The sequence below is a fragment of the Rhincodon typus genome, chromosome 33, assembly GCF_021869965.1.
Source record: "Rhincodon typus isolate 14 chromosome 33, sRhiTyp1.1, whole genome shotgun sequence".
Classification (NCBI taxonomy): domain Eukaryota; kingdom Metazoa; phylum Chordata; class Chondrichthyes; order Orectolobiformes; family Rhincodontidae; genus Rhincodon; species Rhincodon typus.
In genome coordinates, this window is record NC_063364.1 from 402,406 (window position 1) to 424,900 (window position 22,495).

Genomic DNA, 22,495 nt, shown 5'->3' on the forward strand with positions numbered 1-22,495 from the left:
GAAGGTGGCTAATGTTGTTCCATTGTTTAAGAAAGGTAGCAAAGGCAGGCCAGGGAACTACAGGTCAATCAACCTGACATCAGTGGTAGGCAAGTTATTGGAGAGGATACAGAGGGACTGGATCAACCAACATTTGGATAGTCGAGGTCTGATTAGTGATGGTCAGCTTGGATTTGTGCACATGAGGTCATGCCTGACAAAACTTTTCAAATTTTTCAAAGAGGTAACCAAGAGGATAGATGAGGGTAGGGCAATGGATGTTGACTATATGGACTTTAATAAGGCCTTTAACAAGGTCCTGCACAGCAAGCTAGTCATAAAGGTTAGGTTACATGGGGGCCAGGGAAAGCCAGCTAATTGGATTCAAAATTGGCTCGATGATAGGAAGCAGAGGGTGATGGTTGAAGGTTGTTTCTCAGATTGGAACCTGTGAGTAGTGGTGTGCCACAGGGGTTGGTGCTGGAACCTTTGTCATTTGTTATTTACATAAATGATCTGGATGTGAATATACAAGACATGATTAGTAAATTTGCGGATGATACAAAATTAGAAGGTATCGTTGTTAGTAAAGGTCGTTATCAAAAATTACAGAGGGATCTTGATCAGATGGGCAAGTGGACTGAGGATTGGCAAATGTAATTCAATACAGTTAAAGTGTGAGGTGTTGCACTTTGGAAAGTCAAACCAAGGTAGGTCCTGAGGAGTGTTGTGGAACAGAGGAGTACAAGTACATAGTTCGTTGAAAGTGGATAGGGTGGTGAAGGAGGCATTTAGCATGCTGGTCGAGGCATTGAGAATAGGAGTTGGGATGTTATGTCACAGTTGTACAAGTCATTAGTGAGGCTGCATTTGGAGTATTGTGTACAGTTTTGGTCACCCTGTTATAGGAAAGACACAGTTAAAGTATACAAAGAAGATTTACAAGGATGTTGCCAGGACTAATAGCCTGGAGTTATAAGGAGATGTTGGCCAGGATAGGACTTTATTCCTTGGAACGTAGAAGATTGATGGGTGACCTTATTGAGGTGTACAAAATCACGAAGGGTATAGATAGGATGAATGCATATAGTCTTTTGCCCAGGGATGGGAATTGAAAACTAGAGCGCATAGGTTTAAGATGAGAGGGGATAGATTTAAGAAGGACCTGAGGGGCAACCACTTCACACAGCGAGTGGTGCGTATATGGAATGGGCAGCCGGAGGAAGTGGTCGAGGCAGATACAATAGCAACGTTTAAGAAACATTTGGATAGGTACATGGATGGGAAGTGTTTGGAAGGATATGAGCCAAATGCAGGCAACTGGAACTAGCCAAATGGGCACCATGTACTAGTTAAGGCCAAAGGGCTTGCTTCCATGGCGTTTTACTCTAGGACTCTAAGTACAGCCTCATCTTGCTGCTTCTTCTAAAGTGCTTCACCTCACACTCATCAGGGTTAAATACTATTATTTCCATATTTTACTAGCACCATATGAGGCAGCAGTCAAGCATCTTTACGCTGCACATGGATGATTCTTCTTTTTGAGGGTGGGAGCAGTGCATCTCAAAACACTGCCATAGATGAACTTAAGTCAAAATTTGAAGTTAGGTTTCTAGGACATTAAGTACATTGGATTGAAAATCAGGTGGAATGGATTAGGTGTCATTTTGCACTTGTAATCTGACACTACTCAATGTAGGGTCTCTCAAACAAAAACACAGGAACTTCAAAGACTGAAATGGAGGAATAGCAAAATCCAACTGAAAAGTTGAATTGGCTGGCACCCAAACAAGGCCAGATGCCAGTTTTAAAATATTAGCATTGAGTAGAACTGTGACCAATCCCAAGGTGTAAGGTATTATTCAGGTGAACAGAATATTCAAACAATGCGTATACTGAATGAGCTGCCAGAAGAAGTGATAGAGGAGAGTACAATTATAACTTTTAAAAGACATTTGAATAGGAGAGGTTGACAGATATGGGACTATATCAGTTTAGAAAATCTGGTCAGTGTGGATGAGTTGAGCTGAAGGGTCTGTTCCATGATATACGACTCTATGACTTGATTGATTGAAATTAAAAACAAAGGGTTGAGTTATGAAGCTCACATCATTAGGAGATGCTAGAAACATGAAAATTGCCATTTTAGTGATACTTATTGAAATCTCTGTTGGGCTTTGTGAGAAAGGAAAGTAAAATGTTGCCTTTTAGCTTGGGAAGCCAGAAGGATACTAAAGTGGCAGATATTCTCACATTGCTGAGATCATCAACATGGCACTTTACCTCGTGAAAATATTGGAAGAAATTCCAAGAAAGGAATTTGGCAGTCATATCCTTGAGTGCTATATCAACAATAAATCCTTATGAGACATTAGCTTAAAGTATGAATGAAAGCACACAATTGAAGACCTATATTCAGCATTCTGAAGAAGGATCACTGGACCAGAAACATTGACGTTGTTTTCTCTCCACAGATGCTGCAGACCTGCTGTTTTTCCAGCAGATTTTTTTTCTTTTAAGGATATATATTGCAGTTTTAAAATAAATGCTGAAGAATGGAGAAATCTCTATATTGTGATTAATCATAAAGATAAGACATAGGATATAATTGGCCCATCGAGTCTACTCCACCATTTGATCATGGCTGAAGTGTTTCTCAACCCCATTCTCCTGCCTTTTCCCAATAATCTTTCATTCCCTTATCAAGAAACCTATCTAGCTCCATCTTAAATACACTCAATGACTTGGCCACCATAGCCTTTACAGCAATGAATTTCACAGATTCATGATCCTTTGACTAAAGAAATTCTTCCTCATCTCAGTCAACCCTTCACTGAGGCTGTGCCCTCAGCTCCTAGTCTCACTGAAAAGTGGAAACACGTTCGCCACGTCCACTGTATCCAGGCCTCTTCGTATTCCCTAAGTTTTAAAGCAGATCACCCCTCACTCTTCAAAACTCCATGTTCAGACCCAGAGACCTCAACCACTCCTTACATGACAAGCCCTCCAAATTCTTGTGAATTTCCTCTGGATCCCTCCAATGGCTGCACATCCACCCTTGGATACAGAGCCCAAAACTGGTCAGTGTTCCAAATGTGGTCTGACCAGTGATTGGTACTGCCGAGGCTATAGATCTGCTCTTCTATTCCTAACTAGAGACAACACAGTATGGAGCTGGAGGAACACAGCAGGTCAGGCAGCATCAGAGGAGCAGGAAAGTTGATGTTTCCGGTTGGGGCCCCTTCTTCAGAACTGGGGAGGGGGGACGGGAGCTGGGAAATAAATAGAGAGGGGGGGGTGGGGCTGGTTGCTCCTCCAGTATGTGTTTGGCATCATTGTGACACTGGTGGCGGCCCAGGATGGACATCTCATCAAGGGAGTGGAAGGTGGAATTAAAGTGGTTAGCAACCAGGTGTTGTCACCTTGGGAGCCTACAGCCCAATGACCTTAACACAGAATTTACCAGTTTAAAGTCTCCCCATCCCACATCTAAACCTCCCTCTCATCCCTGCCTCCTTGACTTGACACAACCTGTCCATCTTCTTCCCCACCTATCTGCCCTACCCTTCCCACTGACCAATCCCCACTACCCCCTACCTGCAACCACCTATAACCATCCCACCTACCTTCCCCCAGCCGCATCCCTCCTCCCTCTATTTCCCAGCTCCCTTCCCCCTTCCCAGTTCTGAAGAAGGGTTCAGACTCAAAACGTCAACTTTTCTGCTCCATCTGGTCCACTAATTAAAATTCACTAAATTTTCTTTTAGGAAAGGACTCCAGAACCACAGCAATGCAGTTGACTCAAAAAAGATCCATTCATCTCACAACTCAAACTAAATGAAAAAAATTTAATCATACTGCATGTGCCATTATCCAGCAATACCTTCATTATAAAAGCATTAATCAATCATTTTGAATGATCAATGCCAGATTTCAGTTTTGTTGATTCTGAATGGCTTCAGAATACGCCGTGCTAAGAAACTGTCCGAAAGTTCATGAAATGTTTTATCTATGTTATCTTTGAGCACCAAGCTTTTCTAAACTCCAATGATTATCACAATGAATTTCTGACAAGGTCCTATAGTCTTTTCCACTTTAATGCAATTTTTCTAAAAAAAAAGTCTACAAACCAGATGCATAAGTGACTTTGATATCATCATTTCTCATCTTTACCCAAAAAGGTTTCCACAACTTCGGTCATCCCTCTTAACTAATGTCAATTCAAGCAAAACAGAACCACCTATCTACCTTTTCCTAGTTTCTTGTCCTTCTTATATGTCCTGTACCCTACCAGATTCCATCTATTTTGTTTTGAATAGCACATGCATTCAGATAAAGCCTTTAGTATTATAAACTGATTCTTTTTGCAAATACTTTGTCTTCTGTTGACTTAGATTTGTACTGTATTCCTTCCTTTAGCTTCTTACTATAAGTTACCCATCGCACCACAGTTATGCTCTCCTACAAGTTCTGTATCCTCAGCCTGAAGGAAGGGGCTTGAACATACACACCTACAGGTTCAGGAACAGCTTCTTTCCAGTCATTATTAGACTGATGAACAGACTCTCTACCTTCAAATAATGCTGACCTCGCCTAATGCATACTCTGTGTAACATAAGCTGTACGCCTCTGTCTGAGATTTTTTTTCCACCCTATGATCTACCTGTACCAATCATAAACATTTTTTTCACTGTACTTAGGTACACATGACAATAAGTAAAACAAATCAAATACCATTCACTTTTCTTCAGTAAGGGTCACCAGACCTCAAAGGTTAACTCTGATTTTTCAGAGAGGCTGCCAGACCTGCTAAGCTTTTCCAGCAATTTCTGTTTTTGTTCATGGTTTACAGCATCCACAGTTCTTTTAGTTTTCCTTTCTTCTCTACTTAGTGTTAGAGATAACATAAATTTGATGCCACACCCACCTATACTTAGTTTAAGGTCATTAGTTTTGCAGCTCTGAAGAGCAGCAATTCAGGTGGAGACTATCCCAACAGTACACATCCACTCTCCCTAGTACCAGTACCAGTGCCAGTGCCCCACAAATCAGAACCATCTCCTCCTATGATCGCTGAGCAATACAGCTAGCTGGGCTATTTTTCACAGCTCAGGAGAACTGTATCTGACAACATTATCCACTATTTCCAATGAATTCCATTTAAACCTCCTGACTGAATGGTTTTTTGTACCATAGTGTCAAAGACAGTTAGTTCAACGACTTTTGCAGCTCTCATTCTCATCCTGAGAAGCAGCAAAAACCTCAAACTTATTTGCAATTGCAATGGTGTAAAGCTCCTCTACCTCACAACCCTTTTTATTTGCATCATTCAGTTTCAGCCTCCTGCCTGCCTTCCTGCAAAATCACATCTCAATTCTGTTTATAAATGGGGTTTTGAGTCACACCTGGTAGCAGTCCCCGCACCCTACATTCTTCTGAATTGACACTCTCCCCACAAACGCTGCCCAGGACACCCCAAGTGCTTGACAAACAAAAGTAACCAATCCACGAACAATAACTCACCCCGCAGCCCCCCCACTTCCGCTTCTCCACAAACACGGGCACATCTTATTACACCCACCACTCAACAAACACAAATAACTCTTACCACAAACACAATCCCACCCCACCCCCTCACTTTTACCTTTAAACTCAACTGCAACCGGAAATCACTGCCCCGTGATGAGCGCCCTACACATCCGGGTCACAAACATGGGTGGAGCTTCCAATCGGTGGGCGGGGTGTGCCAAACGTGGGTGTGTCTTTTGCGTAGAGGGCGGGGCGATAAAGGGGTGTGTCCTTTGCGTGGTGTGCGGGGTGATGCGATGTGGAACATGCTCATTGCCCAGTGGGCGGGGCGGGCGATAAGGCGGGGTTCCTTGTTAGAGGGCAGGGCGGGGCCGTGCGGGGCGGGGCATTAAGTGGGTGTGCTCCTTTGCGTGGCGGACGGGGTTTTGTGCTCGGTGGATGGGACTGGTGGAAGCTGCTTGACTGCGTAGAACAGACGAGGAGTATTTGTACTTATTACTGCTTACAGTTCAAAAAAAACTATTTTCGAATCAACATGTTCAGACATGTTATTACACATCTTTGGAATAGGTGGGACCTCCTGGCTCAAAAGTAGGGACACTACCACTGAACCACAAGAGCCCTTAGAAAGTTTTTATTTTGTGTTTTACAGCTTGTAAGGGCAATATTCTGTTTTAAAGATGTCAAGGGAAGAAGACTCCTAAAGTAATTGATATAATTTTATTTAAGCGCCCTTAAAGTTTAAATCAAAGGGGTAAGTCGACAAGAGAGCTTAATATGTGGTTTGCTCCAGCTCCTCCTGTATGTGGGTAGCTGACCATGTTTCCAATGCCCAGGACCAGCATGTGTGCAGGAAGTGGCTTCAGCTGCAGTTCCCATAAGCCTGCATTTTGGAGCTGGAGCAGTGGCTGGGAACACTGTGGAGCATTCGCAAAGCTGAGCATATTGTGGATACCATGTACAGAGAGGTGGTCACAGGACAGGCCGAGTCTCCACAGGCAGAACGGGAATGGGTAAACACCAGGTACAGTAAAGAGATCTAGGAGGCAGTACAGGAACCCTCTGTGGCTATTCCCCTATAAAACAGATATAAAGCTTTGGATACTGCTGGGGGCAATGGCCTCTCTGGCTAACCAGTAAGAGTCCAATTTGTTGCACCACAGTTGGCTCTGCTGTATGAGAGAGGAGGGGTAAGTGTGGGAATGCAATAGTTATAGGAGATTCAACTGTAAGGGGAATAATTAAAGATAGTAGGAACTGCCGATGCAGGAGAATCTGAGATAACAAGGTGTAGAAGGGTGTTTCTGTGACTGCAAATAAAATTCCAGGATAGTACTATGGTACTATGGTCAAAGGTCTCTCAGAGCAGCTCCCAGGACATTCTGGAGGGAGACCGTGACCAAGCAGTGGTCATAGTACACATTGGTATCAGCAAAAAGATTTTCATAAAGGGCTGAGGTCCTCAAAGTTGAATATAGAGAGTTAGGATATAGGTTGAAAAGTAGTGCCTCAGGTCTGAGAAAAATAATTTTCATCCCTAACATGGTAAATATATAGAATGTGCTGTCTGAGGGGATGGTGGAGGCAAGTCCATTTTCACTTCTCCTGACTCACCACCCTCACTTTCCACCTCCAAAAACACCTCCCTCAACATCACTTCTCCAGATTCCCTTTTTTATAGGAGAGATACTAAATGCTCAGTTTTTTTTTTAAATCCCATTACCAAGTCACCCTTTATTTACATGTGCACAGTACACTGGCTGTGGCCAGCCAGCTTGGAGTCAGTCCCTTGAACTGAGGAGATTCTAATTTTTTTTATATATACTTCTGCAATACAGCATCGGTGCTTATTTTTCACACAGCACCTGTGTTATTTCAAGAGTAATGGAAATTTAATGGAGACATTAAGGAAGAAATTGGATTATTATATAATAAAAGGAATAATGTGCAGAGCTATGAGGAGAAGGGTGTGACATGAGGTGCTTCTTCAGAGACCCAGCTTAGACAGTGATGGGCTGAAAGTTCTCTAACCACTTTATGATTGAATAGGTTTTATTTATGAAAATGAGGTTTTGGACAGGCTGGAATGCAAGAATTTAATGAGTTAAAGAGTGCGCAAAATGATCTGGATTCAAATTGGATAGAATCTATAAAGTTAGATGGTATTATGAGTTGTCTGAGAAAGGGATTTGGACGGGCTACAGTGTATGTGGAAGGGTGAGAAATTGGATGGAGTTCAGTATGTATGCAAATTATGGAGATTTGGATTAGATTAATTAATTAACGTTCAAGAAGTTGAGGAACTGGATCAGTCATAATTGCCTTTTGGGAAGTCGGAAGGGGTACAGTTTGCCTGAAATAGTGAAGAATTGCCTGGGTTTCAGTGTCGTAACAAAATGGATATCTGTAAATAGAATGATGTGGAGGTGCAGGCGCTGGACTGGGTGGACAATTTCAGAAATCACGCAACACCAGATTATAGTCCAACAGGTTTATTTGAAATCACAAGCTTTTGAAGCATTGCTTCCTCCATCAGGTGAGGTATACAGGCACAGAATTTATAGACAGCAAGATCAAAAAATTGTACAATGGTGAGAGTGGAGTGTCGACAGGCTGAATAACAAGTCTCTGCGGGTGATCAAAAGTGTCAGACGGTCTGAGTAAAGTGTTAACAGCTGAATAGCAAGCGAAAATATTACCAATGATCAGATTAATTGAAGCAGAATAATAATTACAAAAAATTAAAAATAAGATGGTGCTGGAGATAATCCAAATGGATGGAATTACATGATGGATGTAAGAGTTGCATGACGAGGGTCGAACCAATGTAACAAGTAATCCAAAACTGTACAGACTAATTAAGGTAGAGAGATCATAACAAGTTGTCAAGGTGATGGTGTCAAAACAGGACAGTAAGGAAGATTTACAAACACAGAACAATATGGTGGGGTTAATGTAGAGTGACATGAACACAAGATCACAATTGAGGCCAACCTCATGGGTGCGGAATTCGGCTGTCAGTTTCTGCTGGGCGATTCTGGGTTGTTGTGTATCTTGAAGGCTGCCCCAAGATTAGGAGCCGAAGGTCCTTGACGACTGAAGTGTTCGCCGACTGGGAGGGAACATTCCTGTCTGGCAATTATTGCGCAGTGTCCATTCATCTGTTGTTGTAGCGTCTGCGTGGTCTCATCAACATACCATGCATTAGAATGTCCTTGCCTGTAGCATATGAGGTAGACGACATTGGCTGAGCCACATGAGTATCTGCCGTGTACGTGGTGGGTGGTGTTTCCACGTTTGATGGTAGTGTCCATGTCAATGATCTGGCATGTCTCGCAGAGCTGCAAGACTTGTCATGGCAGGGCTGCGTGGTGTTGTGTTCGATGTTGCCCTGAAAGCTGGGTAGTTTGCTGTGAACGATGGTGTGTTTAAATTTTGGCAATTGTTTGAAGGTGAGAAGTGGAGGCATATGGATGATCTTGGCAAGATGTTTGTCGTCATCACTGACATGTTGAAGGCTGCAAGAACATGGTGTAATTTCTCCGCTTTGGGGAAGTTCTGCATGATGAAAGATACTCTATTGGTCATGTGCTATGTCTGTCTTCTAAAGAGATCTTTGTGGTTTCTCGTTGTGGCATTTTGGAACTGGCAATCGATGAGTTGAGAGTTGTATCTCATTCTTATGAGGCTGTCCTTCAAAATCTTTAGGTGTCTGTTGCATTCCTCCTTGTCTGAGCAGATCCTGTGTATATTCAGGGCTTGTCCCTAGGGGATAGCTTCTTTAACATGTTTAAGGTGGAAGCTAGAGAAGTACAGCATTGTGAGGTTATCTGTGGGCTTGTGGTAGAGTGAGGTACTGAGGTCAAAGAACAAAGAACAAAGAACAAAGAAAATTACAGCACAGGAACAGGCCCTTCAGCCCTCCAAGCCTGCGCCGATCCACATCCTCTATCTAAACCTGTTGCCTATTTTCCAAGGATCTGTATCCCTCTGCTCCTTGCCCAATCATGTATCTGTCGAGATACATCTTAAATGATGCTATCGTGCCCGCCTCTACCACCTCTGCAGGCAATGCGTTCCAGGCACCCACCACCCTCTGCGTAAAGAACTTTCCACGCATATCTCACTTAAATTTTTCCCCTCTCACTTTGAAGTCGTGACCCCTAGTAATTGAGTCCCCCACTCTGGGAAAAAGCTTCTTGCTATCCACTCTGTCTATACCTCTCATGATTTTGTAGACCTCAATCAGGTCCCCCCTCAACCTCCGTCTTTCTAGTGTAAATAATCCTGATCTACTCAAACTCTCTTCATAGCTAGCGCCCTCCACACCAGGCAACATTCTGGTGAACCTCCTCTCCAAAGCATCCACATCCTTTTGGTAATGTGGCGACCAGAACTGTACGCAGTATTCCAAATTTGGTCGAACCAAAATCCTATACAACTGTAACATGACCTGCCAGCTCTTGTACTCAATACCCCATCTGATGAGTGAAAGCATGTTGTATGCCTTCTTGACCACTCCGACCTACCTTGCCACCTTCAGGGTACAATGGACCTGAACACCCAGATCTCTCTGTGCATCAATTTTTCCCAGGGCTTTTCCATTTACCATATAGTTCGCTCTTGACTTGGATTTTCCAAAATGCATCACCTCGCATTTGCCTGGATTGAACTCCATCTGCCATTTCTCTGCCCAGCTCTCCAATCTATCTATATTCTGCTACATTCTCCGACAGTCCCCTTCACTATCTGCTACTCCACCAATCTTAGTGTCATCTGCAAACTTGCTAATCAGACCGTCTATACCTTCCTTCAGATCATTTATGTATATCACAAACAACAGTGGTCCCAACACAGATCCCTGTGGAACACCACTGGTCACAGTTCTCCATTTTGAGAAACTCCCTTCCACTACAACTCTCTGTCTCCTGTTGCCCAGCCAGTTCTCTATCCATCTAGCTGGTACACCCTGGACCCCATGCGACTTCACTTTCTCCATCAGCCTACAATGATGTCCTTGATGGAGATGCATGTGTCCAAGAATGAGACTGATTCTGAAGAGTAGTCTATGGTAAATCTGATGGTAGGATGACACTTGTTGATATCGTTGTGTAGTTGTTTCAGTGATTCCTTGTCATTAGTCCAAAGGAAGAAAATGTTGTCGATGTATCTGGTGTATAGTGTTGGTTGGAGTCCTGTGCAGCAAAGAAGTCTTGCTTGAATTTGTGCACAAAAATGTTGGGGTATTAGGGTGAAAATTTGGACCCCATGGTTGTGTCTGGATGAACATCTCGTTGTCAATGGTGAAGATGTATGGTCAAGGATGAAGCAGATGAGTTGTACGATGGCTTATGGAAATTGGCAGATGTTGGTGTTGGGTAGCAGCAGACGAATGGGAACACCACCACCTGCAAGTTCCCTTCCAAGCCACTCACCATCATGACCTGGAAATATGTCATCATTCCTTCATTGTCACTGGGTCAAAATTCTGTAATTCCCTCCCAAATGGCATCATGGGTTAACCCACAGCAGGTGGACTGCAGCAGGTCAAGAATGCAGGCCACTACCATCTTCTCAAAGGCAACTAGGGGCAGGCAGTAAATGCTGGCCAGCCAGCAATGCTCAAGTCCCGTGAATGAATACAAAAAAATCACTGGACTTCAGAAGAATGAGGGAGGATTTTAATAGAAATATAAAATTCTACAGGACTGGACAGGGTAATGCAGGAGGGATCTTCTTGATGACTGTGGAATCTAGAACCAGGGGTCACAGAGGTACGACATTTAGGATCGAGAGGAGAAATTTCTTCACCCAGAGATTGATGAGCCTGTAGAATTTTCTGTCACAGAAAGCAGTTCAGGGCAAAACATTGACTGTTTCCAAGAAGGAGTTAGATATAGTTCTTAAGGCTAAAGTGATCAAAGGGTATGGATAGAAAGCAAGGACAGGGTATTGAACTGGATGATCAGCCATGACCATTTTGAATGGCAGAGCAAGCTTCAAGGGCTTAATGGTCCACTTTTATTCCTATTTTCTACATTTCCACGTTTCTACTGCTGGTCCCCTGCCACTTACCAGAGTTCACAGCTCATAAGAGAAAGAGGTACGGGCTTCAGCACCTCACACATCACCAGCTCCCCTACCTTTAATTTCAATCAGATTAACCTACTCATTACACAATTGATATCAAACCTGGCATGGAGAAAGGACGGCTCAAAATGTGCCATGAGGCTTAGCACCCCACACGAATACCAGAAACCTCTACATCATGTGGTTCTATATGAATCTCCATCAGACGCACCTCTTCGAACACACTAACACAACTTTAATCCAGGGCACTTGTACTCACAACTGCCCCATACCACATTGCTTTTCTCTATTAATGCAAACGGACAATCCCATCTGTTTATATCTATTTGCAGATAAAGTGTTTATATACCCATGCTAATCTGGTTCTGAGAACATGACACATGAGAACATGTCAACTTCTGTGGACAGGGTGGTGGATGATGTGGACAGCCAGGTCCAGCAGAACAATCTGCATCTGCCAGCTTGGACCTTCACTCCATCACATGAGCCATACATGCCTTTGTTCATTGGCTCACCAGGAGACAGAAAGGATCCCTTGAGGTCCCTCAACTGCTCAAGGGATGAGGAAGATGCCACTGCATAGAGAAATGGAGAAGGAGCAACAGACAGGCATCCAGAAGGTTTGCTTAACACTCTAGAGTAGCGGTATTACACCACCTCCCCTCTACCAGTACCCAAAAGTCTTCAGCTCAGACTGAGAAGGCTGTACCCATATCTACCTCTAGAGGAGCAACCCCCCCCACCACCCCACCCAGCAGCCCAGGCTACAGGCTGTCACAGGATGCCTACCAAAATCATCTGAGGTGAGGCAAAAATGCAGTGAGCAGGCTTCCAGCAGCTGAGCTGTGGCTGCCAAGGTGGTACTTCATCGTAATATTAAAACAAGAAACAGAAAATAATTTCTGAAATCACTTTGGAAGCATGGGTGTGAAATCTATGTACAGCACTGACGTAAGATGCTAGACTGCAGGATACCTCTATGATCTTCCCAGTCCCCAAAAGATTTGGATAATTGTTGGGGAGATGACATATTTGGATTTCTGTAAAGCTTTAGATAAGGTCTCACATAAAAAATTAGTGGTCAGAAATAAAGCACACAGGATTAGGATATACTCACATGGTTTGAGAATTAGTTGACATTAGAAAAGAGAGTGACAATGAATAGGTCTTTTTTCTAGTGGCAGGCGGTGATTGGGGGCCCAGTTATTCAAGGCATAGAATCCCGACAGTACAGAAAGAGGCCATTCAGCCCTTGGAGTCTGCACCAACCCTCTAAAGAGCATCCCACTCGGACCCATCCCCCCCCAACTCCATCCCCTAACCTCGCAAATGAATGACTTTGGATAAGGGAACTGAATGCAATCATAGAATCTTTATAGTATTTCCAAGTTGGCTTACAACACTAAATTAAGTAGGATTGTGAGTTGTAAGGAAGATGCAAGGAGGCTTTATGACAATCTAGACAAGTTGAGTCTGTGGGCAAGCATATGGTAAATGCAGTATGATGTGGTAAATATGAAGTTATAAACTTCAATGTGAAACACTGAAAGGCAGAATATTATTTAAATAGTCATATGTTGGGAAATGTGGAAGTACAAAGCAATCTCTGCCCTTAGTAGAACAGAAGATTGGACAGAATAGAAAACCAGCAAGGATTGAAAAAAAAGAGTATGAGAGAAAGTTGGCCAGAAATTTAAAAATAATAATAAGAATAATAGTTTCCATAAATATTTTAAGAAGAAGATAATTAACAAAGTAAGCATGTGGTCCTACAGAAAGAGAGACTTGAGAACTAATAACATTTGGTCCTACAGAAAGAGCGACTTGAGAACTAATAACATAAAATAAGGAAATAACAGATAAATCAAACAGGTATTTTGCATTGGTCTTCACTAGAAGGGTACAAGTAGTATCCCAGAAGCAGTGGTAAATCAGGAAACGGAAGGAGAGAAGAACTTGGGGAAATTAAAATCATTAGAAGAGTGGTACTGAGCAAATTGTTGGAGCTGCATGTTGACAAGTACTGAGCCCCTGATGAACTCTGAAGAGAAGGCCAAACAACAGATAAAAGCACATGGTGTAAGGGGTTGCATATTGTCATAGATAGAAAATTGGCATAAATGGGTCTTTTGTAGGTTGGTAAGATGTAACAAGTGGTGTGCCAGTGTACATTGCGACCGTCATTACTTACAATTTAAATAAGTGACTTACGTAAAAGGGTGAAAAATATAATTGCCAAATATGCTGATGACAGAAAGATAAGTTGGATAGTAATTTGTGAAGAGGACATAGGAGATAACAAAAAGATATGGAAAATTAAATGAGTGAGAAAAGATGTGGAAAAATGGCAGATAATGTGTGAACATGTAAAATTGCCCATTTTGTTAGGAAGAATATTACCTAAATGGTGAGTGACTGTAGAACTCTGAACTGCAAAGGGATATGGGTATCTTTGTGTATGAATAATAAAATGTGTGCAGGTGCAGAAAATATTTAGGAAGGTTAATAGAATGTTATCAGTTATCCTGAGGAGAATTGAGTTGCAAAAGTATGGAGGCCAAGCTTCAGGGCTCTGGTCAGACCACATCTGGAGTATTGTACACAGTATTTCAGAAAGGATGTAAATACTCTGGAGATACTTCAGAGAACGGTTACCAGTTTAACAACTAGAATGTGAAGGGTGTTGTCTTATGACGAAAGGTTGAACCAGCTACACTTGTGTCCTCTGGAGTTTAAAAGAGTAAAAAGTGACTCAAGGGTAGTAATCTCTGAATTACTCTCAATGTTACATGCTAGTGAGATTAAGAGTAGGAGGACAGGATAGATGAATGTATGGCTGAGGAGCTGGTGCAGGGGGCAGGGATTCAGATTTTTGGATCATTGGGATCTCTTCTGGGATAGAAGCGAGCTGTACAAGTTGGGTTGCACCTGAACTGGAGGGGGACCAATATCCTGGTGGGGAGATTTGTTAGAGCTGCTGGATAGTGTAGCCTGGCAGTGGGGTGGTACCTTAAGCAGTAGTGAGACAAGAGAGAAGGTTGAGGCTGGTACAGAAGTTAAATAGAGCAAGTTAAATAGACAAGATCATGGCAGATAACAAGGGAAGACTGATGAATTAAAATGCATTTATTTCAAAGCAAGAGGGAGATGAACTCAGGACATGGGTGGGAACATGGGACTGGGATATCATAGCTATTACAGAAATATGGCTATGGGAGGGACAGGACTGGGAACTCAATGTTCTGAAGAATAGATGCAATAGTAAGATAGAAGGGGAGGCAAGAGAAGAGGGGCAGTGGTGTTTTTGATTAGGGAAAACATCATGGCAGTACTTAGAGAGGATATTCCTGAGGGATTGTCAGTGAAGCTGTATGGATGGAACTGAGAAACAAGAAGAGGGTGATCACTTTGATGGGATTGTACTATAGGCTGCCAATAGTGAGCAGGAAATTGAGGAGCAATATGTAGGGAGCTCACAAATAGCTGTAAGAATAATAGGGTCATCTCAGTAGGGGATTTTAATTTTCCAAACAAAGACTAGGACTGACATCGTGTTAAGGGGAGGAACTCAGTGTGTTCAAGAAAACATTCTCAATCAATATATAGATGGTCCTTTAGAGAACAGCAAAATCCAAATTCCCCTTGGAAAATAAAGCAAGGCAAGTGACTGAGGCGTTAGCAGGGGAGTTCTTTGGGACCATAATACTATTAGTTTTAAAATAGTTGTGGAAAAGTATAGTCCTGGTCCACAAGTTAAAGTTTTAAACTGGGGCAAGGCCAATTTTGATGGTGTTAGACAGGAACTTTCAAAGTTGATTGGGGAAGGCTATTCTCAGGTATAGGGACATCTGGCAAATGAGAGGCCTTCAGAAGTGAGATAACCAGAGTTCATGGACAGTATGTTCTTGCTAGTGTGAGGGGCGAGGCTAGCAGGATTAGGGAGCAGTGAATGAGTAGAGATATTGAGGCTCTGGTCAAGAAAAGGAAGGAGGCATATGTCAAGTGTAGACAGCTGGGATCAAGTGAATCTCTTGAGGAGTATAGGGGATATAGGAGTACACTTAAGGGAAATCAGGAGGGCAAAAAGGGGATACGAGATAAATTTGGCAGATAAGGTTAAGGAGAATCCAAAGAGATTCTACAAGTATATCATAGGCAAAAAAGTAACTAGGGAGAGAATAGGGCCCCTTAAAGATCAATGAGACCATCTGTGTGTGGAGCCATGGGAGATGGGTGAGATTCTAAACCAATATTTCGCTTCAGTATTTACTGTTCAGAAAGACATGGAAGCTTAGGAAATCAGGGAATTATATAGTGATATCTTGAAGAGAGTCCACATTACAGAAGAGGAAGTGCTGGAAGTCTTAAAACTCAAAGTTAGATAAATCCAGAGGACCTGATCAACAGTATCCCAGGACATTGTGGGAAGAATTGCTAAGTCCCTAGCAGAGATTTATATTTTTATATTTATATCATGGTTAGCTATGGATACGGTGCCAGAAGACTGGAGGGTGGCTAATTTTGTGCCATTACTTAAGAAAGGCTGCAAGGAAATGCCAAGGAACTACAGACCAGTGAACCTGATGACAGTGATGGGTAAGTTGTTGGGCGGGTTTCTGAGAGACTTTATATGCATTTGGAAAGGCAAGGACTGATTAGAGATAGACAGCATGGCTTTGTAAGTGGGAAATAGTGTTTTCCAAACTTGATTCGGTTTTCTGAAGAGGTGTCCAAGAAGATAGCTGAAGGCACAGCGGTAGATGTTGCCTATATGATCTTTAGGAACGCCTTCCACAAGGTTCCGGATGGAAACTCATTAGTAAGGTTAGATGTTACTAGGTTAGATCTAGGGAGAGCTAGCCAACAGGATACAAAATTGGCTTGATGGTAGGAGACAGAGGGTGGTAGTAGAGGGTTGTTGTTCAGACTGGAGGCCTGTGACCAGCGGTATGCCTCAATGATCGGTGCTGGGTCCACTGTTGTTCGTCGTTTATTTAATGATTTAGATGAGAATATAGGAAGTTAGTAAGCTTGCGGATAACACTAAAATTGGTGGTATAGTGGACAGTGAAGAAGGTTATCTAAGAGTACAATGGAATCTTGATCAACTGGGCCAATGGGCCAAGGAATGGCAGATGGAATTTAGTTTAGCTAAATGTGAGATGTTGCATTGTGGTAAGACAAACTAGGACAGGACTTACACAGTTAATGGTAGAGCCCTGGGGAGTATTGTCGAACAGAGAAACTTAGAGGTGCAGGTACATAATTCCTTGAAAGTGGCGTCATAGGTAGGCAGGGTGGTGAAGAGGGCATATGGCATACTTGGCTTCATCGGTCAGAGCATCAAGTACAGGAATTAGGATGTCACGTTACAGCTATACAAGACATTGGTAAGGCCACTTTTGGAGTACTGCGTACAATTCTGGCCGCCCTGCTGTAGGAAGGACGTTATTAAACTGGGAAGGCTGCAAAAAGGGTTTAAGAATGTTATTGAGACTGGAGGGTTTCTCCAGCAATTTTTGTTTTGGATAGGGTGTTTCTTCTTATAGGAAAATAAAGCAGAGATTAAGTGACATTTTTTTTCATTTTAAGGATCGTGAGTCTTTGAAACACCCTCCCTGAAAAGGTGCTGGAAGCAGAGTTCTTGAATATTTTTAAGGCAGATATAGATGGCTTCTTGCTAACCAAAGGGTGAATGGTAATTAGGGGTTGATTACAGGTTTGAGATTACAATCAGATCTTATTGAAGAGCAGAGCAGGTGCAGGGGAAAACCTACTCCTGCTCCAAATTTGTTTCAATCTATGAGCAAGGGAGCAGGCTGAGAAAGATTGAAATATAAAATAATTATCTATCTTTCACAATGAGCATTGTTGCTATCACAAGTTAAAAGCCTAGATAAAAAAGAAAAGACAGATGTAAAACAAGTACAAAGGGAGCAAAACAATATAGGTATAATATAGAAAGTGTGGGGGGACCTCAAAAAAGCAATTAGGAGACCAAAGCAAGCACATCATAGTGGGCAAGATTAGGGAGAATTCCATGATATTCTACAAGTTTATCAATTGGAAGAGAATAACCAGGGAAGGAGTGGGGCCCATTAGAAACCAAGGGGATAATCTGTGTATGAAGCCAAAGGTCACTGGTAGAGTGTTAAAACGAGTACTTCATATCTGTCTTCATTCAACAGAAGGCAGTTGCAAGTACAGGATTTGAGAAGGTGGACTGTGAAGCTCATGAGGTTGATTTAAAAAGCAATGGGGTAGTGGAGGTTTTGGCAGATTTCAAAGTGGACAGATTTCTAAGACCAGATGAGTTGTATCCCAAATTGTTGTAGGAGATGAGGAAAGAAATTCAGGGGCTCTGACCCAAATTTTTAAATTGTCTCTGGCAACAAGGGCTTTTTCAAAGGAAGGTCATGCCTAACAAATCAAGTGGAACTTCTTGAGATGACGACCAAATATTTGGATAAGGGTAGGGCATTTGATATAGTTTATATGGACTTAAGCAACACCTTTGACAAGGTCTCACATGGAAAACTTATAAAGATGGTTTAAGCTCATGGAATCCAGACGAACTGGACAAGTTAGATCCAAAATTGGCTTAGTAATAGGAGATAGAGAGTTTTGTTGAAGTGTAAGTGGAGCTTAGTGTACAGTGGTGTACCACAGGGATCAGTGCTGGGTCCCTTCTTGTTTGTGATATTCATAAATTATGTAGATGAAAATGTGAGAGGGTTTATTGAATACCAGATATATATCATAGAATCATCATAGGATACCTACAACGTGGAAGCAGGCCATTCAGCCCATCGGGTCCACACCGACCTTCCAAAGAGCATCCCACTTAGACTCACACACCTCCCTGTAACCCTGCATTTCCCATGGCTAACCCACCTAACCTGCACATCCCTGGACACAGTGGGGCAATTTAGAATGGCCAATCTACCTGACCTGCACATCTTTGGACTGTGCAGCCCCTGTGAAAATCATAACCAGTGACTAGTTCTCCCTGGGACTGGGTTTTGTATTGTTCTTGAGAATGTTTTCTCTTAATCAATAATTTTGCTTGAAGTTTGCTAAGTATTTGTCTACCCTGACTGTGGGAGGAACCCAGAGGGCCTGGAGGAAACCCACGCAGACACAAGGAGAACGTGCAAACTCCACACAGACGGTCATCCGAGGCTGGAATCGAACCCGGGTGCCTATGTAACACATATTACTGATTATAACCACACTCCTATTATAGACAATGACTTGTTTGGTTCTCTGAGTAAAGTCATAAGGACTTTAGTTTAGAGACTTTAAAAAAATTAACTGAGAAAAGATGACTAAGTAAATTAGAACATATTTAACAGAGGAATAATGCCAGAATTCCAGGGTGAAGTCTATTTAGTTTAGTTCTGAAAACTATTCACCTGCTGAAAACTAAATTGATGTATTTAGTTTTAATTCAAAACAGTACCACAATCGGTACAATGTAAGATAAATCAATTTATTTTAGCCTGCTACCATTCATTACTAAGAAACCAATTCAGTGCCTTATCACCAAAAGAATTAATGGGTGAAATACTGAGCAGAGGAAAACAAAATTGATTCTGGAATTCAAAACATGGTGTCATGGGGACAGCTTGATGAATCTGGGCTGATAGAACACTTCATATGAATTTCACTTTGGTTCTAATTATAAATGTAAGTTATTATTTCTTTCTTTGTCAGGGTAGACAAATACTTAGCAAACTTCAAGCAAAATTATTGATTAAGAGAAGACATTCTCAAGAACAATACAAAACCCAGTCCCAGGGAGAACTAGTCACTGGTTATGATTTTCACAGGGGCTGCACATTTAAATGGCCTGCAGCTGGTTTCTCAGATGAAATAAGGATGGACAGGCAGGCAGGCTCTCAAGTCTGGACAGGCAGTTAGAGGCTGATTAGCTTCAAAAGGTGCAGGTTTCAATGGAAGGTAGATTAAGGAGAGGGCGCTCAATATGAAAGTTCCTACTCTCCAGTTTTATAAAATCTTAAATGAGGTAGACCTAAATCTTTGTGGTCAAGTAAGCTTGAGAATTTCTTATTTGGCCTTCTCAGAAGTGACATTTCCTCTTTCTCCTAAAGATTAACCATGTTTGAAGAGGTAGAACCAAACTGGTGATGATTCCCTTCATTGGGAGTTTCTATCTCCCAAGTATAAAGGACTTTTATCCTTTTTCTTTAACCAAGGAGGAAGATGCTGTCAAAGACAGCAGGAAAGAAGAAATAGCTGAGAAACAGCATTACAATTGATAAGTAGAAGAAACAAGAAAGTCTGGTTGTACTTAAGGTTGCTAAATTGCTGGGATTAGATCAGATAATTCAAGGATGCTGAAAGATGGATGATATGTAAGTTTATGGATGACACAAAGATTGGCTGGTGGTTGACAATGAGGAGGAAGTTGTTTGGCTACGGATGTGAAGTACTTATTTAAGGCTGTACCAATGTCCTCTAGCTTCATGCACAGATTGCCCCTTTGGTCTCTAATAAGTCCTATAGTTTCCCTGGTAATTTTCTTTCCTTTGATGTACTTGTAGAATATCTTTGGATTCTCCCTAAACTTATCCACCAGCATTTCTTCATCCCCTCTTTCCTCTCCTAATTGCTTCCATGAGTATCCCTAGAACTTTCTGTATTCCTCTAGGGCCTCCGTTGTTTTGCTCCCTTTGTACCTGTTATATGTCCCTCTTTTTTTATCCAGGCATAGAATAGGGCAAACAGCAGACAAGATATAACAAAGAACTACAGATGCTGGAGATCTGAAACAAACAACAAACAAAAATTGCTGGAGAAACTCAGCAGGTCTGGCAGCACCTGTGGAGACAGAAATTTAATGTTTAGAATCCAGACCCCTCAAGGTCACTTCACTCAAAATATTAACTTTCTTTCTATCTCCACAGACGATACCAGATCTGCTAAATTTCTCCAGCAGTTTCTGTCTTTGTAGCAGAGAGTAAGAAACAGTGTCAGCACCGTGGAACAAAAGACTCCTCACAGGCGCAAGCAGTGCCCAGCTATGATAGTTATCTATTGATCACTTCCAGAAGATGTGCAGAGGGAGGAGAAACTTTCAAAGCAGCAGAAAGTCGAATGATGCCTTAGATGTTCATGTGACTGTTACTGTCTGCATTAGAAAATACAACCAAGACATTCCAAGGGAAAATTAGTAACTCAACCAAATCAAGTCTAATGGAATGGGTTTATGTCAATGACAATCTCAATAATTTTAAATTTCATATGGGGGTGAGTGTCACTGACTTATGAAGTCTATACAACTGAAGAAACAGCCACCAACAGTTGAAACTGCATGGCATGGATGGAATAACCCTCAATTAATACTCTAACACAAAGAGCATAAGAGACTTGAAACTGCATACAGAACTCTCAATTAAAACCTCACAGGTCTTGATCTCAATTGAGGTTGCAGGAGTTCAACTAGTACCAAGGAAACAACTGGCTCAGTAGCAAACTCTCTTTTTTTACCAGCTGGTCAAGGGACAATCAGTAGAAAATTTCATTGGACTTCATGGCAGAATCCAAAAATGAAGAATTGATTGAGATCATATAAAATAGCATAAAAAGAAATGTGCATGTAGCCAAGAGGGACCAGTAGCCAGCAATTCAAAAGACATTCAAGCAAATTCAGCAAGAACAAAAGAGTAACCAAGAATCTGCTACCTTTTGCTTGTTATGTGTTTAAAGACGACCAGTCAAAAGTCCAGCAAGTTGGCAGAGAACACATACTTTGAACGTGATAACATTTCAAAATCTTAGATGACTTGCTAGTATATGACTGAAGACTTTTTTTGTCCACCTTACCTTCAGGAAGATGTCTTGGAAAAGGTACACTGGGGTCTCTGAGGCAATGCCAGTGTATATTCAGATCTTAATCAATGATGCAGTGGCCATGGATCTCAAAAAATGTTGAAGATCTCATAACTCTTTGTGAAATCTGTGATTAAACAGACTTGTCACGTCTGGAAAACACTGAAGATATCGCTGAGGTCAGATTGGAAAATAATTATAATGAAGTTGCATACCATATTATTGTTATTTAGGAATTTGCATTCTAAATTGGTTTTTGATTTTTAGTTTTGTGAGGGCTTTTTTTTCCTTGAAGGCACAGAAACTAATTTTCTTTAGGAGTGAGTCAAAACAGCATTTCCAAGAATCATGTAATTTAAGCTAAATTCCGAACATACAATCAAGGAACAAGAACAGGCCACTCAGCCCTTTGAGCCTGCTCCAACATTCAATAAGTTCATGGCTGATCTGATTTTAATCTTAACTCTACATGCCTGCATATCCCTGATAATCATCAGATGTGATTTTCTCTCTGATTCATACTGTTGAATGGAGAATCAGTTGTCCAGCATGAGGTTTCAATGGAGATAGATGTGTCATCCTTATCTCTTTATTGTCTTAGTAAATTAGCCAAGTAAAATAGCCAATTACCTATTTACTATCATGCAAGGACTCTCCTTCACAACCTCTCCCCTCGCTTGAGGCATGCTGACTCTAGTAATTATGTTTTGATTTGATCTGATCTGATATTGCTCAATTCCACTTATCAGTGGGTGGTGTCAGTGTGCGGGTGGGTTTGTGTCATGGGGCAGGTTGAGTGTTTTTATGGGGTCAGGTCATGGGACGCAGTCAGTGTTGTGATATGTTGAGTTGAAATGGAATTGTTACTGCTCCAGGCTGGCTGCTTAGTGTCACTCATGCTGCTGCCAGCTTTGCGTGGACTGTTCCCGGTTGCAGCCCAAATCAGGCTAGCGGTAGCAACAGATGAGTTGGAGAGCTGGAAGTGGCAGTCTGCCTGTCAGGGATAGGGTTGGCAATCTCTCCATGGAACGAAATGTGTCTT

The 22,495-nt window shown here is 41.9% G+C and overlaps 1 protein-coding gene across 1 annotated transcript in view; it reads right to left on the reverse strand.

Moving 5' to 3' along the window:
* The window catches only part of spg21 (SPG21 abhydrolase domain containing, maspardin), a 78,724-nt gene extending 73,022 nt beyond the window's left edge, over positions 1–5,702 (reverse strand). Inside the window, exon 1 of the mRNA XM_048615709.1 lies at positions 5,624–5,702. The gene's annotated coding sequence lies outside the window, so the exon portion shown is untranslated. The remainder of the gene's footprint in view (positions 1–5,623) is intronic.
* Between the last annotated feature and the right edge of the window lie 16,793 nt (positions 5,703–22,495).